Genomic DNA, 18,054 nt, shown 5'->3' with positions numbered 1-18,054 from the left:
GCCAGAGACATCTTCCTAAACACCAATTTTATAATGTACTCCTTCCTTGAACACTTTTGAGTAGCCCTATATTGCCTTCAAAATGCATTCTTGAAAAAAGTTTCTAGGTATTCAAGCACAAACCTTAGTCTCTCATGCACTGAGCAGCATATTAGGTCTTTACTATATCATTTGTGCCTGCCTCCCCAGTGTCCCGCCTTGTCTTTCTACGGCTCATACACTGTACCAAAGCCCTACCAAAACACCTGTATTTCCCAAGTTGTGTGTTTCCTTATGGAACTGTATTTGGGGGGAATGCCTTTGTTCACTTTACCCAGACCCATATGTTTTAAAATTCAAATTTATTTGGGTTACATTGGTTAATAATATTACATAGGTTTCAAGTATACATTTCTATGATACATGTTCTGTCCATTGCATCGTGTGCAAACAATTAATACAGCTCAGAGCTAGTTCTTTGAAAAGATTAATAAAATTGACAACCCCTGGCTAGACTCACTAAGGAAAAAAGAGAAGATGTTCATATAAACATAATCAGAAATGAAAGAGAAGTTACCACACATCACAGAAATACAAAGGATCATTCTAGAATACTATGAAAGACTATATGCCACCAAATTCAAGAACCTAGAAGTAATGAATAAATTCCTAGAAATATATGAATCATGAAAGATTGGAAAATCTATATTTATAAAGTAACAGAAGGAATAATATTGGATTTTGCTGAGCAGGCCTATCTCAAAGTGGCAACAGAAGATACTTCAAAAAGGCATTTACTGGTAACACCTTCTTTCATGGCTGGACAAACTACCTAGTGCCATCAATTACCAACCACTTACAGTTTCTGTAATAAATACAAATAAATGTCATTTTAGTAATAGATTAAGAAGTTGCAAAAAAAAAAGAAAAGAAAAAGAAAATCTGAACAGACCAATCAATGGTGAAGAAATTGAGACAAGCATCAAAAACCTGCCTAAAAATAAAAATCCAGGACCAGATGGCTTCACTCTGAATTCTAACAGACATTCAAAAAAGATTTGATACTTATCCTTCCCAAACTCCTCCAAAAAACTGAAGAACAGGCAATACTTCCTAACACATTTTATGAGGCCCATGTAAGCATGATACCAAAACTTGGCAAGGATAACACAAAAAAGAAAACTATAGACCAATATTTCTGATTAATGTGGATGCAAAAGTTGTAAATAAAATGCTAGCAAGTCAAAAAAATTAAAAATATATCACATATCATGTGGGATTCATTCCAGGGACACAAGGATGATTCAATATATGTAACAAATTCAATATATGTAATTAACAAAACAAAGGGATAAAAATCATATGACCTTAACAACAGATGCAGAAAAAACATTTAATAAGATACAATATCCACTTATGATTAATGTACAATAGAATATTTATAGAAGGAAAGTACCTCAACATAATAAAAGCTGTTTATGACACTCAGGTAACATACTCAATAGTGAAAACCTGAAAGCTTTTCTTCTAAAATGGGGCCATATTTGTAACTCTCAAGTAAGCTATTACTTCCTCCCCCAGCCGCCCTTCCACCTCCTTTCCTAACCCAGCATTCACTCTGCTCGCTTTAGCAGATGTGTCCCAATGTTTTATAACTTTATGAGTCTATCTTCCTGGTTGAACTGTGAGCTACTTCAAGGGAAGTATCAGGTTCTTGTTTTACGGATTCTGTCATTTTATCCCAGTTAAAATTTCAGACTAAGAATGCTTAAGGAATTTATTTAATTTTACTCTTGCGATGGCTACAGATTAGTGAAACATTTGCCAGTGCTAATGAGAAGTAAAAGCATCAATACAAAACAAAGTTAATAATTCAGACTATGGGTATGATTTTTAAAAAGTAACTTCAAAAGTCATCTGAAAAACTCAAGAATGAGAAAGAGTTTGAGTGGGGAAATGAGCCAGTATTAGAACCAGTAAAAAGATTGCAGCGAGAGTTTGCATATCTTCTGGGTTGTGATCTGGTGGTGAAGGGAGACGTTGCATCAAGTGGCTGGCATGACTGCCCAGCAGGTGCTCGCTATGTAGGCAAAGGGTTGAGGGCAAGATAAGATTAGGGAAGGACATGCACTGGGACAGATGAGCCAAACTCAGAGTCTAATCTAGTTTCAGAAGCCTTTCTTTTGGAAAACGGAGACTGGTAAGTGAATGCTGGAAACTGGAGAATGGGAAGTTTTATCTTATAGCACACAGCTCAGTTTTAGCAGCTGTTTACAATGGACTAGATTTAGAACAGTAGTCCTTAAAAAGTGAGCGTGCATGAGAATAGCCAAAAGTGTGTGGAACCGTTGGCTTAGATGATGTTCATAATTTGTCTGTGTTAAAACAGGATTACAGAGAATCGTGTTTTTTGTCTTGATCCAGCATAACCTTGTGGCCTTGTGTAGTGCTGATGCTCTGTGTAATTGTTTACACTCACGGAGAGGAAATTAAGCCCTGACCATGACTTCCAGGCCAGTTTCTGAAACAATAAAACTAGCAGACAGCACCAGGCCAAGCCCTGAATGCCAAAGGCTATTTTCTCTTTCTCATGGTAAAAAAAGTTATTTCAGTAATTAAACCTACTTTCACGCAATTCACTTTCTGCTACTTTGACGGTAAGATTCTAATAGATTTCTTTGTAACCTTCTCCACAAAACCTGTGGTATGCTGAACACATTAAGTATTTTAATACAAAATCTTCTGCTAGCAATTTGATGATCAATAAGAAACACAAGAAGAGATTAATCTGTGTATAATAACTATAAAGTACATGCATTGTTTAGGGATTTAATAAACTTTTGTGCCCTTATATCATAAAAACTAACTTATTATATAAATGAAGAAATATATACTATTGGTAGATATGAAATATATAGAATAAAATTTTAATTTTAGTGAAAGTAATGTGAATTAATGGCTCTTTCTACTTATTACATAAAGATCTTAATCTCTAATGAGAAATTATCAAGATTCTTTTAGTTGGGAATTATAAATCAACATATTTCTGGATATATGCATCTAAGTTGAAGTTATATAAATATAGTAAAAATATATACACCAAACTTTTCCTTAGATATTCTTGATGCTTCCTAGATATAGGGATAAATGGGATAATCTCACTTTTGGTAATAGACTACCATTATCATAAGCTTCATTTAAAGAAAGCAAGATCTAGTAAGTGATTCAAGTTCATGATTGAATAACATTTAATATGTTCTTATTATATGGATTTAAAGTGACTAGAAATATTAACATACCTCCCGTGCTTATAAATCATTTTATAACTTGTTATAAGTCTGTAAAGGAAATGAGATAAAACAATAAATTAAGCTTGATTTGGCAAATCATACATAAAAAACAATCTTTCCATAATGTAATATTTCAGACCCTTTGAATGGTGTTATATATGCCACTTTCTTTGATTTATACATAAGTGCTTTTTAAACAAGAGCTACATAATAAATCCAAGTTTTCAGTTACATATGTAAAGTTAAGTTTCTCTATTATTGAGTTTCTTTGTTTCGTCTTAAAATATAATAAAGGTAGTATAATAGAGAGAATGATGTTTAAAATTATTTATTTTTAGAGAGAGGGGAAGGGAAAGAGAAAGACAGGGAGAGAAGCATCAATGTGTGGTTGCCTCTCATGCACCCCCTACTGGGGACCTTCACTGCAACCCAGGCATGTGCCCTGACTGGGAATCAAACCTGCTACCCTTTGGTTTGCAGGCTGGCACTCAATCCACGGCACACAGGCTGGCACTCAGCCACAGCAAAAGAGAAAGTGATTTATTTATCACCTCTGCTTTATCACATTATCTTGCTAATAAGGGAAGTTATTTTGGCTGAATTTCATAGAATTTGTCCTTTAGTTACTTACTCTTAAAGATACGATCTTAAAAAGGTCACATTTTACTTTCTCCTTAAGGTTTACCCTTTTTGGTGATCACATTTTATCTTTCCTGTTTTCTAGAAAAACATGTAGTTTTGTTTCATGTGCACTGAGAACAGTAGTTTACTGAAGAAGAAACTGAAATAGAGAAGTTAAATTTCAGTTCAACATTTTAACTTTTAATTGAACAACAGGGCTTAAATCTTTCCACTTTATAGACAGACGCCATGGCTGTGGTTTTCTTCAAGTCTTTACAGCCAAAGGCAACACTTTGGATCTTTCAATCTGAATGATTCAAATCGTAGTTGCAGTTGCAACTATGATTGCAGAATGATTTAAATCATAGTTGAATCCTGCTAACTGACTTGATTCCTTGTTAACAGTAATAACAGGAGAATAATGTGAGTAATATTAAAATAACCACTAGTTACTTGGGAAATTAGCATTCTTGGAGTTCATTCTTCACTTCATTTAGGGTCAAATTTGCATAGTGTACGTTTGATTATGATCTGTGGTTCATTCTTTAACATTCCTGTGTGGAAGTTTGCTACAGAGGAGCATGCATTATTGCTTTTTGTGATGGTGAAAAGAGTACTTTGTGTGCCCAGTGTACCAGCAGGCACCTATGTGTGAGAGAAATAAAAGAGAATTATGGTCAATCAGTTTTCTTACCTGAAAGATTTCCTGTACTTGCGTGTTTCTGAGAAGTTTTTACACACTACATATATTTTTGAAACAGTTGTATGATTAATGTCAGAAAGAAAGAGCAGCTTTCTCTCTTTTTTTTCTAATATCTATTCCGTGTTTTGCCAGAGCATATAAGCTATAAAGGTAAACAGTGGCCACTTCTCAGTGGTGACTGCTTTTAATGATAAAAACTACCCAGATTATTTCTTGGGGTGTCTTCTTGTTTTCTGCTGGCTTTAGGCTTAGATTCTCTTTCTCTTTTTGTTCTTTATCTCTTTAAACTGTCATGATACATTTATGTTTTATATACTCACTGGATGAATAAGATAAATTATAAATGTGTTCACCAAAAGGCAGGTTCATATAGTCATTTTTTTCATTGCTTCTACCTGAAAAGGTCATTCTTTAACTGAATCCAGTTACTCAATCTGATGACTAAGTATTGGGTTGGCCAAGAAGTTTGTTTAGGTTTTTCTGTAAAATAAGACACATTTTTCATTTTCACCAATAACTTTGGTGAGTTGGATATTTTGCATATGTCCATTATCTCCTGCATGGTATAACATTGATTGTTCTCAATTAATGTCTCAATTTGACTGTTTTCAACTTCAAATGGTCTATCCAACCACGGACCACCATCATCCTGCAAGAAATCTCCAGCATGGAACTTTGCAAACCACTTTTGACATGTTTGACCAGTCAGTTGCAGCTGCAATTCTACCTTTCTTGAAATAATAGAGCATAATATGCCAAAATGTTGTATATTTTATTCCACCTTCAATATTAAAATGGCTACACAAAAATCACCAATTTTGATAAGTTTTTTTAAGTGCACACAGATATGACAGCTGTCACAATACAATCTAACAAAGTTGTTTCAAATGAAGTTAAAGACAACTAAGTGCTACCCAAGCCATCTTATGAAAAAAAGCCAAATGAACTTTTGGGCCAGCCCAATGAATCTAATGATCAGTCTTCACTTACGGGGCCGTTGCGGTGGAGTCCTGTCTTGGTGCCCTCTCCTTACCCACTTCGCCCTTCTCCGACGCTGTGACATGGAAGTGCCCTGATTCTGCTCTACCTGGGAAGCCAAACCCGAGCCTGGGATGAGAAGTGAGGAGAATGAGAAATTAGGACTCACTACTTCCCTGTATCACCTGCAGTCTGTGAGTGCCCTTGCTGTCTGCTCTACTATTTGTTACCTTTATGCTCGAGTTGTCACTTCAACCAGAGCTAATATAAAAGGACTAAGAGCCCCCTATCTTTTCCTCTGGCCTTTAGAGTTTTATCTCTGCTTTTACTGGGACTGTTGCTTCAGTTCTTATTCAGTTGTTATTACCTTTCCTTTTTCTACCCTTGCCGTCATATTCCAGAGTGCCATGAAAAGAGTTTAGCAAGAGTATTTCTCCCACTCATGAGAATGACTCTAGGGCTTGCTTCTCAGTTTCACAGCCTCTTGGCCACGACCACTGCCACAAAATACAAGTGCTTTCCCACTAATCAAAGCTCTGTCCAGAATAAGCCTACCTTTTCTTCATTAGACAAAATGTAAGTTTTGGGTCAAAACCTTATGTCTTTTCATATTGCTGGCTTTCATCCCAATGTACTGCTTTTAAAATGACCCTTCGAAAGTGAAAACTCTTATCCCATCACTTCCTCTTCTTAAATTACTTAACGATTCTATTGTGTTTGTAGAATACATTTTAGCTTTTTATTTATTTATGTTTTTAAAGATTTTATTTATCTTTAGAGAGGAAGGGAAGGAGAGAAATATCAATGTATGGTTGCCTCTCATGAGTTCCCTGCTGGGAACTGGCCTGCAACCCAGGCATGTGCCCTGACTGAGAATCAAACAGCGATTGTGTGGTTCACAGGCCCGCGCTCAATCCACTGAGCTACACCAGCCAGGGCTATGTTAGTTTTTTAGAATGTCATGCAAGGGGCTTCAAAACTGGTCTCTAGCCCTTTTCCTTACTCTTTTTACATTCCTAAAAATAATTTTTGTGATTTTCCAAATATATTATTTCCTCCTGCTGCTGCATTTATGCATGCTATTTTTCTGGTCGTGTGAACATCCTCCCTCTTGTTTGATTAAAACACGTCTATCCATTGAAGCCCTTGCATTATCTCACAGTGTATCTTCTCTCAATAAAACCAAAACTTACTAAAGACTATTTCACTTATCTTTTTGTCCTAGTTCTGAGCTCAGAGTCTGGATGTTGTCTACGGGTAGTAAGTGTTTAAATGAATAAATGAGTTTTTGGACATCTTTTCTCCCTTCTAGCCCATGACTTAGAATTGTCTTCTCTTTATAATTTCTACCCACCCCACCCCCCAAAAAAAACCTTAGGGAAGAAGCTTCAGGAGAACTCTTGTAGTTTTTCTGGTAGCAGTTCCCAAATGTAGAAATTATTGGCTATATAGCATTGGAATAGATTTGAATTTAGGTGCTACATATTAGTTTTGTGACCTTGAGTAAGTTATTAACCTATATCTGTTTCCCCATCTATAAAATGGGTGTAAATTAGCTTATGGATAAGATTTTAAAAACTGTTGGCAAAAGAATGACTGGCCAAAGGAAAAGTCTTATGAGAGTTGATTTGAGCCACACTGATGATGATTGCTACGAAGCAAAATCTCAACAGAATGTTCAAAAGAATGTCAGTTTGGTGAGCACAGCCAGCCTGCACCTCCCCAATCACCCCTTTTATTCCCCCAGGCACGTTACCTTTACCTTTCTTAAGCTGCAAGGGCACTTTTCTCCTTGTTTGATGTATTTCCTGAGCCTATGCCTAGTTGGCTTACTTTTCCTACCTCTGTGACTTTCTAAATAAACTTTATCTTATGAAAAATAAAGAATGACAGTTTTGTAGCTTACTTTATACATTAGAATCTACGGAGGAGCCATAAAGAGAGTTACATAACTATTCATGGGTGGTAGTTTATGGAGACGGGAGAAGCAAAGTGAGGAAATCCCTGAGACTGGATGAAAAAACAAAACTGAGGGATACATACTTCTTTTACATTGGTGGGTAGTGGATAGTTGCTAATGACCATTTATAGCACACAGAGATGGTATGTGGGCAAGAAGATAACAATGTGGCCTTGTGCTCTGGGAAAGATTACTCTGACATTTCAAAGGTATGTTATCTTAGATGCACAAAGGTAATATACAATTTCAAAGTGAAAGACTAACCTTTGCCAAGGAAGGGATAGGCCTAAGAGTTGACTACCCACCATGACCAACTTTTAGTTGGGAATTTTTATATTCAGACCTCCTGGTGTGGTGACTTCTCTGGATTTGTAAGGCATACCCCGCAGGCTTCCCCTAAGCTTGTCAGTTTTAGTATTTAGAATTCCACAAAGCCAAACTGTGTATGAGCCATTTGGAACTCTGCTTCCTCATCTAAAAATTAAATTATTTGGATTAACTAATCGTTAAAATTCCTCTCTGATTTAGGAATGGGGAGACATGAATTAGTCCCTGTTCTCTTACTACCTGTGACATTAAGAACTTTTAATGTCATCTCTGCTTCTTAGCTAAAATGGGAAGTTGTAGCAGATAATCTATAAATAATCTTCCAATCTAAGTTTACTTGATCATCTATTATTTGAATCTATTTTCTTTCTTTTATAAATACGATTACACTAAGGTTCCCCAAGTATGTTTTAAAAATATCGATGGAGATAATTTTAACAGGGGAATGTGTTCTAGATTTTCAGTGGAGCTGAATAGGAGCTGGTAAGCAACTGACTATGATATCTCAGTGAAATTACCAAAAAGACATAAGTGTTTGTGGGCTGATTTTCTGATGTACATAATTACTTAACAACTGTTTATAAAGACTTCAATAAAAGGTTTAGACTAAACAGGAATTTTGTCAGCAAAATGGCAGTGCTGGAAATTTCTAGCACCCATCTTCTCCTGGAAACATCAGTTTGAACAAGTATTCCTGCATGGAAACATCTTCATAGGAGCTGAGGATTTGCAGATGAGGGATTATAGTGGCTGGGCAAAGCAAGCATTATGTTTATGCAGAGATGTTGAGATTATGGAGTGGATGGCTTCAGTATTGTCAGAAAAATAGAAAACAAAGCCGTATTCTGAGAAGATAGGTTTCTAGGGAAATGCTTCAGAAAGTGAAGACATTTCGGCACAATCATGAATAAAGGTGAGAGTCACAAAACGGGGGGAGGGGAGGGAAGTAAAGGATTGATGATCAGTTATTGAGCAGAGCTCAATACAAATAAAATCTTGTTTTAAAGTGTATTTGAATATAAAAAAAAGCTATGGTACATTCACACAATGGGATACTGCACAATAGAAAGAAAGAAGATGCTCCTACCCTTCAATGTAGCATGAATGGATCTGGAGAGCATTATGCTAAGGGAAATAAGCCAGGTGGTGAAAGACAAATACCGTATAATCTCAACTGTAAATGGAACCTAATCAATACAACATACAAGCAAGCAAAATATAACCAGAGACATTGAAATAAAGGACACCCTAGCACTAACCAGAGGGGAGATGGGAAGGGATAATGGGGAAAAGGGGGAGAGGTCATCAAGGGTTATTTGAAAAAGTCAAATAGTGCCTTAAAGTTTAAAGAAAATTTAAAAATAGTTGCCTTATTTTCCCCACCTTCCCCTATTCCCGTGAAATGGGAATTCTTTTGAATAAATTCTCATTTCAAGGAGAAAACATTGAACGAATTCTAGATAACATGCTTATAGTGCTATTCCTTGATTTTTTAAAAATTGTTTTATTTTACATATTAGCCTTTTTATTTCTTCTTGTGGGAGGAAGCTTCTGGTTTTTACAGTTCCACAGCAATACCACTTTATCCATTTTATCTACCATCTCCACAATGCTTTTCACTTCCCAACTCAATTAATATAATTATTTTTGATATTATTGAGTGTTTACATTATTATTATAAATTTTCTGAACAGCAGAGCCAAGAAGTATATAATGAATGCTTTGTTTCTGGTAAAATTTGTTTTTTTCCTGGGGGTGATAACTGCTTCCTTAAGTCCTCTGTCCTTCTGATCCAGTACTAAGTGTTTTGTTTCCTAGGTCTGTGAACTGCTTGTTACCCCTAAACTGCCTTTCAACTTCTTCCTGGAAATTCCCTTGATCTTAGTTATCAGATCACCTATGTCCTCAATTATCTGTGCTTTCTTGGTTTACTTCCTTGTTTTCCTGGAGATTGTATTCTGAGACTTCCTTAAGCTTCCTAAAAAAGGGTAAAAACAGCGGTAAAATTTGGGAACTTGTGTATATTAAAATGTCTTTATCCTCATTCTTAAAAAAAAAATTTGTACATAGAAAAATAGCTGGAAATCAATTCCCCTCAGATATTTGAAAAGATTGTTCATTTGATTTTCTAAATTCCCAGTGTTGCTATGAAAGTTTATTTTATCTTTTTATTTTCTGATTTATGTGAGACTTTCTCACAAGCCAATCAGAGACTTTTAAGATTTTCTGTTTATGCTTGATACTCTGTGACTTTCTAAAAGAGAGGCAGGTAGGCCATGGCCTGTGGCCTGTGGCATTTGTAATTAATTGTGCTTGAACTCTGGCGACGTATATCCCTCAATTCTAGAAAGTATTCATGCACTCTCTTCTTACTTCCCCATTTTGTTCTGGTTTTTACTGTGTGTTCTATGCATATCCCATCACCTGGCTATGGGATCTACACGGCTCCCTCTGCTGTGATGCTGCTGCTTTGACAGCCCACCCAACTGTTCTGCTGACTATTGTTTCCACAATCGCTGCTTTCAGGTGTTAAATACTTCATGGGTTTCTGTTTCCCTAGTGTCATGCATGCAATATCTTCTCTTAGTTGTCAGAAAACAACATTAATCACAAAAATATTTAGTGTATTTTTATTCCTTTTCCTTATATGCATTCTTATTTTCTGCCTATTTGTTTCTAAATTTTGTCTTGCATGTCAGAAGTGTTCCTGAAATGTCTGGCAATTGCCCATTTATCTAATACTGTGGCCAGAAAATAAAATCTTATTCTAAAGCTGTACTGTCCAATATGGAGCCACTGCCACAGGTTGCTACTAAGAACCTGAAATGAACAAAGTCCAAATTGAGATGAGCTTTAAGCATGAAATAAAAACTGGACTTCTAAGACTTTATACCAAAAAAGTAAAATATATTATTAATAATTTTATATCAATTGAAATGATAATTTTCATGATGTTAGACTAAAGAATATATAATATTAAATTTAATATCAGCCCTGGCTGATGTGGCTCAGTGGATTGAGTGTTGGCCTGAGAACCAAAGGGTCACTGGTTCAATTCCCAGTCGGGGCACATGCCTAGGTTGCGGGCCAGATCCCCAGTAGGGGGCATGTGGGAGGCTACCACACATTGATGTTTTTCTCTCTCTCTTTCTCCACCTTTCCCTTCTCTCCAAAAATAAATAAAATTTCAAAAATTAATTAATTTTAAGGAATAAATTTAATATCAATTATTTATACTTTTAATGTGGCTGCTGGACATTTCACATATGAAGTACATGAATACTTTCACAACATGAGGCCTATGTTGTACCTCTTTTGGGCATTACTGCTCTAGAATGATCAAATAAGGTCCTGATCATTTCAATGTCTTCCTTTATTACCCCACTTCCATGAAAAAGTAGTATGAATAAATCCTTTTTCTTGCTACAGTCAGTTCACTCAGAAAGAAATCCTGTACTTTCTTGCTTGGTTGAGTTCTAAAAGTAGCAATGGAAAAGATACGTATATGTGCATTTTTAGGTAAACTTATTTCCGCTTAGATCTAGTTCATTCACCCAGCTGGGTCTCTAACACCCCACCTTTAACATGTGAGGAAGGAATAGGCAGAGTGTGTGTGGAGCATATAGGGAAAAGATCTAAGATTTGAGTCTTCTAAAGGTGTTCACCCAAGTTAGACCCTGATTTCCCTATCTAGTTCTTGCCCTGCCCCCAGGCTGCTAGTTCATGGTCCTATCTAGGATTATATACAGATTCTTTTTGCTTCTCATTGTCTTTCTGTTCTAGGCTTATACGTTTAGAATAAGACACTTTATGATCCGCTAAGCAATTATCATAAGTCCATTTGCTTCCTAAATATTGACTCATTTTCTGTTCTCTCTCATTGAAATCTGTGGCCAGAACATGTGTGTCCCAAATTTTTAGAAATTCTATTACTTTAATTTTAATGAGATTTCGGATGCAAAAAAAAAAAAAATGTATTCAATCTGCTATGTTAAACCAGAGGTCTTGGTCATGATTTTAAACCCTCAAATTATCTTGCATTCCCTTCTTTCACGTTTTGGCCAGATTAATTATTGTCTGTCATTTAAGTCTCCTATAAGTGGGTTTAGAGGTACTCCTTGTACAAGGAGTACCTGTAAATATGAACCTTCATCTCACACCAGATTTAGGTTTTTCACATGTCTTTTCTTCAACCATACCAGTTACACTGATAAATCCTTTATGTAAGTACCTAATTTTATTTGCTGAAAATCCTATTTTCTCCTATTTATTTATATTCAATTAATCTAGGGAAGATTAAGTATTTTAAGAGTTTTGTGAACATATTCTTAGGATTTCAGTTCCCTTTAAACTGTCAGCTAGACTTCCATCAAGTGTCTGTTTCACACAATTTATAGTGTTGGAAATGTGATAAAAGGAGACTGTGAGGTAGTAATCCATGTGGTTTTGTCCCCTCTACTCTTTTCATTCTGTTTTCGGACTTCAAGATAGGAAGCTACAAATTGAGAAAGGACTTCATTGGACAAAAGAAACTGACATTATGTTACTAAAATTTGGAAAGCAGCTATGATCAACCCAAAACAATAGTCCTCAACATAATCCTAAAATAGATAAAAAGGCCATAAATTTGGATAGAAGTGGGAACACAGGAGCCTAGATGCAAATAAATCCCAGAGAGCTACGTGATCTGGCCTGTAGCAGACTCATTCCTAAAGGCAAGCTTCCTGGCCCTCCAGCCCAGAGGAAAAGTACAAGGATCTCAAAGCAGAGACATTGCTCAGGGAGAACAAGCCTCGGAAAACATTGCACCAATCATGACGGCAGAGCAGTAGAGTATTATGAGCTGTGTGTGGTGTGTAGGCAGCTATGTTTAGAAGCAGATTCATGGATCCCCTGGGACCCTAAAATTGTTCTCAAGGCCCAAAAGTTTGTGAAAGTGAGCTAAGAAAAAGAGAGCCATCATCTGCAAAGTGATCAAGATCAGGAGAAGGGAAGGGAAAGCCATTGTCTGAGTCTTGAGAGGGTTTGCTCTGTGTTCTTATCTCCTCTGTGAATGTAAGGCATGTTCAGAAAAAAATATAATCGAGTTTTAATCTGAAATGACTGAGAAGTACAAAATATGGATATTTCCTTTAAATATGTGAAATGTGCTGGGTAAGACAGAATGCAGCCTTGGTAAAAATGGAATTTAGGAAAATAAAATTTCATTTCTTCATTCCTGAATTTGAGACTGTGAAATTCATTTCCATTTCAGTAAGGTTCAGCCATTCCCAAAGTTTCCAACTGTGATCTGTCCTTTGAGATCAGTTGTTCTAGGTTAGTTAATTTTATATTTCATATTCCCTTTGTCAGGATGGACAACTATGTTTCCTGGAATGATGGAAACTTGCACTTGATTTTTATTTTGAACTCTGATGTGGTTTTGCAGCCTTAACATGTAACATTTTCTCCCATTAAGGAAAAATACCCTTCTAGGTCATAGGAGATCTTGTGGCATTTCTATGGTCTTTATTTTGGGTTGATTCCATATACACACACACGCATATGCAATTTTGGTCAAATAATTATCAAGTGTTATCAAGTATCATGTGTTATCAAGACAGCCCAACATTTTTTAAGTGGCTACTTTGGAGAAAAGCTAGCATTTTAGAAGCTGATACTTAATGTTAATATTAATGTTTCTTAATATTTATTGTTTGGTAAGTAGACATATGTTACCCAATATATCATCACACTGATTTCATTGGAATGTCCTGTTACTTGTAGACAAAAGCATAACAATTGATTAAACTGAAGCTCAGCACTCTGAACTTGAATAATTTACTTAACCTCTGGGTCCTTTGGCCTCTCAGTGCTTTGCTACTTTTGTCATTTGTAATATTTGGAAAACAATAATACTTGCCTCAAATGGTTGTTATGAAGATTAATTTAAATAATCCACACAAAGTTCTTAGAATGATGTCTGGCCTGTAATAAGTACCTACTCTCAGTGTTAGCCATTAGTATAACATGACACAGTTTGGGTTTTTCAGAAAAATTCCCTTTTGATAAGATTATCATGTCATGAATTAAATACCTAGTGATATTACAAAGAATAAAAGTGGTGATGTGCCTATTTTCAGGGTCAGTCAACATACAACAAAACCATGGCTCCTGGTCTCAGTGGAATTCTGGAGATAAACCCAATAAATTTTGAAAATAATCCCCAGAAATAGCTTTGGTTGTACTTAGCCTAAGGGAGGAAGCATCACAACATAGCCATTTAAGTCATACTTACAAGTAGATTAAAATAATTATGTGCCTTGGTGTTTTATTGTGGGAAGTTGTCTATATATATGAACATTTATTTGTGGGTTTCAATGTTGAAGGTCAGTGAAGTTCAGTTGGAGAGGAGTCTAGTCCCTGCCCCCAGGGACTTTGAAAGTTATGTATTTGACAGAGGAGAGCAGGACTCTGGTTCTCATTACTTAATCCAGTTGAGCAACAGAGAAGTAGGAGGAAAAACTCCAGGACAATCTCTCTGACAGGAGCCAGAGCCAGGGTGACACACACAGTCGGCTGTGGTCAAGCCGTGTCTGCGTCGCTAAGGTCAGTAGAGCTTGGGAATGAATATGTCTAGAAACCATCATCCTTTGGTGGCATCTGTAGGGTAGGTGTGTAAATGGTGATCTGGAATTGTTGAAAAGACTTTAAAGTGAGGGCAGTAAAGGAGGAAAGAGGAAACCGGTACTTACTAAAAGCTGACTTCCAGGACAGGGCTACAATACAGGCTAGCCATATTTTAATAATGTTTTATGGTGAAAAATAGAAGAACAAAGAAATGTTATTTAAAAATATTTTCCCTCTGGGTTTTCAAATGGAAATAAATTTCCCCCTGTACTTAATTTCTTTAAACATATAATGCATTACTTAGGTTTCCATGTTATCGTGAATGAGTGTTCATATAATATCAGGTTTCTTGTTTCCTTAAGCCTGAATGTAAATGTTTGCCTTTTCTAACCCCTTATATTTAGGGTCAGATGGTAGGGCTATCCATAGGAGACATACAAACATACCAAGATCTTTTAAAAATTTATATTACTTAATGCAACAAAGACATTTGTAACTGACATAAACATTTACCTTTTGATATATCTGTTTAACTAGTTTTAGATTTAAAAGTTATTGAAGTGCTTCCAAATTATGTGTATACCCTTTGTCTTTATTATTTTCAAATAAGTTGGTATGGTTTTATAATAATCAATATATATTCCCTCATCTTCTAAATTTAAATCAACATTTATCTATAAATTACCAAATGACAAAACAAAGACACTTGTAAAATTCATTCAGCATATTTTTTTCAGCTTTAAATAAAATTTTTGTGTTTTAAAGCAGAAGTTTTAGTTCTCACTTCTGTTTCTTTGTACAAGCAAAGTTATAACTTTTGGAAGTTTAATAACAAACTGCTATTAAGTTCTAATGTAAAACTATATATATCTATATAGCTATATACATATATATATATATGTGTGTGTGTGTGTGTGTATATATATTTTTCCCTAACATTTCCCAACTATAGCAGGCACTCAACTGATTTGTAATGAATTTTCTCTCACCTTATTTATTTCAACATTGCTTCAGGAACTCCGTATACTTTCTTCCTTGAAATCACTGGTTTCTGGTACAAATCGTTATCTTTCTAAAGACAGAGAACTATCCTCTATCATTACCCTTTTCTGTGTTGGGGAACACATGGAAATAGATCTGAAACTTATTCTCAATGAAAGAGCTGGAATATTAGTTCATTCTTCTGTGAAACTTATCACTGCTCCTAAAATTTCCCCTCTCTGTAGGTCTTCTGCTCCACCATAAACCTTCCATTATATACCTATTTTGCTATTTTATAATATTTTTTCTATGTGGCTCTCTGACCACCACTCCATTAAGTTAGGGTTTTATTTTATTGATTTTTATAATCTCTGGACCTAGAAATACTTGGTATCTAGGAGGAAGAGTGTATTACATAAGTGTGTGAATAAATGTGTTGTTTTAACTATAATCTGTGTGTAAAGTAGTGGAAATAATTCTAAAACATCAAAGTAGCAAAGCAAAATGCATTTGCTGGAAGATTTATATTGACAAAAGGTAAGAATTTGATGTGAGCAAGAAATTGCTTGTACTTGACCACGTATCCTAATGTCATCCAACTAAGCTTTGATATTGCTTGTCACCTGGATACATAAATTTAAGATCACCTACTTCATACTAACTCTGGAAATCTTATCACTTACCTAAGTTCCCCTTTGTATTTCTATTCTCTATAAAAATGTGGCCAACAATACCTAATTATAGAATTTTTACGCAGGGAAGAATTTTAACATGACACCTGACCAATGGGGTTATGTTAAGAAATATTTCTCCTCTCTCTTATCCTTTCCTAGGACTTTTTAAGTTGTTCAATTTGAAGGGAAAGAAAGAGAATATATTCATTAAATAGACACATTTTTATCCTTACATGTAATAATTTAATTTAAATGATTTTAAAATTTAAATATTGAAAATAAAGCAAAATTTGAAAAGTCAAAAGAGCATTAAAAATGTTAAAAAATTAAAGTTAAAAAATTAACTTTAGTAACAGGGTACAGTAAGTGGGAATCAAAAACAGGTGTAAATTATTCCAATTATCCAGGAACTTAATATTAAATTGACTAGCATTATTGAAGAAGAACAAAGAAGAGAAATGGTATACATAAAAAATTAAAAGAATACTTTAAATAATACCAGTCCACAACCTGAAAAAAGGTCTGTTAAAAGAGATATAATTGGAAAAAAAATAGAAACATAAGGGGAGAAAGAGAGTTATATTCTAGGAGAAGTACTTGTTTTTCTCCCTTAGTCACAATCCAGGCAATGTAGAGCAAGAATTTCCAGCTATCTACATCTCTAAAACCTCATCTGTTAAATGATCAGGACTTGCTGATTCCTAAGATTCCTTCAATTCCTGCAATATAAAGGTCATGAACAAGAAGAAAAAAATGAAGCATACATAAAAGTGGTTAAAAGCTCTTTGAACTAAGAGTAACTGATATTTCTGAATAAATGTGAACATCCTATGAGCCCATGGGACTTTGTGGTTTTCTACCTAGAATCTTTCTCTGGAATAGTCTCCATGTGTGAGCTTCATCTCTAGTATGTGAGCTCCTGGAAAATATGTTTTGCTAAACCATTCAAGCCAGTTTGGCCACATGAGTTCTCTTAGTAAATACCGGCAACTACAATAAATAACAATAGGAGAGTTACAGATCTCTCCAAAACAGGAACAGTAAAAGACGTCTCTGACTGGCTTCTGACTAAAGCAGTTGAATAGCAAGTCTTCCATATGGTCTTTAAGTCTCCATTCCCTGTCCTTTTAGGTGTCCCAATAGACACCTAAAAGGATAGGGAATGACTTGCCTGGTCCTTAAGAACACCTTTAGGTGTTCTTAAATGGAGGGTTAATCAGAGGCATACACTTCACACTCTAACTATGGAATTCAGCTAACCCATTTAGTTAGCCATACTCAGGTAACCAGAAATGCCCTGAAATCAAGGACTAGACAGTGGGCCATTTATGAACTGAGCCTTAGGCAAGTGGATTGTTATAGCCTGTGATGTAAGGGGAAGGTATTAGCCAGTAATGTTTATAGCCAATTCATAAGCATTTGAAACCATTAACTTCACCTGTGAAAACGCCATTGTTTTATTTATGCAATTTTCTAGATTTTAGAAGATGAAGAACTAATAGATTTCAGTTATATTCTAAGTAGACAGGTCTTGAATGAATATTCACAACTAGGTAGCTACCCACATTGAGAAGGCAGATTAAAAACACTTAATAATCACACATTGTGTTTTATATGGAAGCATTTGTAGTATATTACAGAAAACCTCACAGTAGAGATAATGCTTTCTTCCTCTTTGTGGCAGACTTCTGGGCACACAGTGACCACATCATAAATCCTCATTGAGTACGTGTGTGTATGAGAGTGAATGATATTAACATGAATCCCCAAATGGTATCACCTTAAGTGATATAGGGAAAATCCTTTTTGTCTGATTTAGCATATACTGTAATGGCTTGATTTGTTTTTAGAGTGTCCTTATTTTTTATGTTTTTTATTCTTATGAGTTGCATAATATTAGTATACCCACCAATATTACCAGTTTTAGTTCTC

At 35.3% G+C, this 18,054-nt stretch overlaps 1 protein-coding gene across 4 annotated transcripts in view; it reads left to right on the top strand.

The window, feature by feature from the left end:
• CD36 (CD36 molecule (CD36 blood group)) overlaps positions 1-18,054 on the top strand; it is an 81,542-nt gene that overhangs the window by 7,375 nt on the left and 56,113 nt on the right. For 3 of the 4 annotated variants that reach the window (XM_037066164.1, XM_037066163.1, XM_037066162.1), the window contains exon 1: positions 14,330-14,446. The exons of the other annotated variant lie outside the window; for it this stretch is intronic. The gene's annotated coding sequence lies outside the window, so the exon portion shown is untranslated. Of the gene's footprint in view, positions 1-14,329; positions 14,447-18,054 lie in introns of those variants that run through there. 4 annotated transcript variants of the gene reach the window in all.

The sequence above is a fragment of the Sturnira hondurensis genome, unplaced genomic scaffold, assembly GCF_014824575.4.
Source record: "Sturnira hondurensis isolate 20B ecotype Veracruz unplaced genomic scaffold, ASM1482457v3 Scaffold0016462, whole genome shotgun sequence".
NCBI lineage: Eukaryota > Metazoa > Chordata > Mammalia > Chiroptera > Phyllostomidae > Sturnira > Sturnira hondurensis.
Note: the sequence above shows the minus strand (reverse complement) of the source record. Positions and strands in the feature narration are given on the sequence as shown.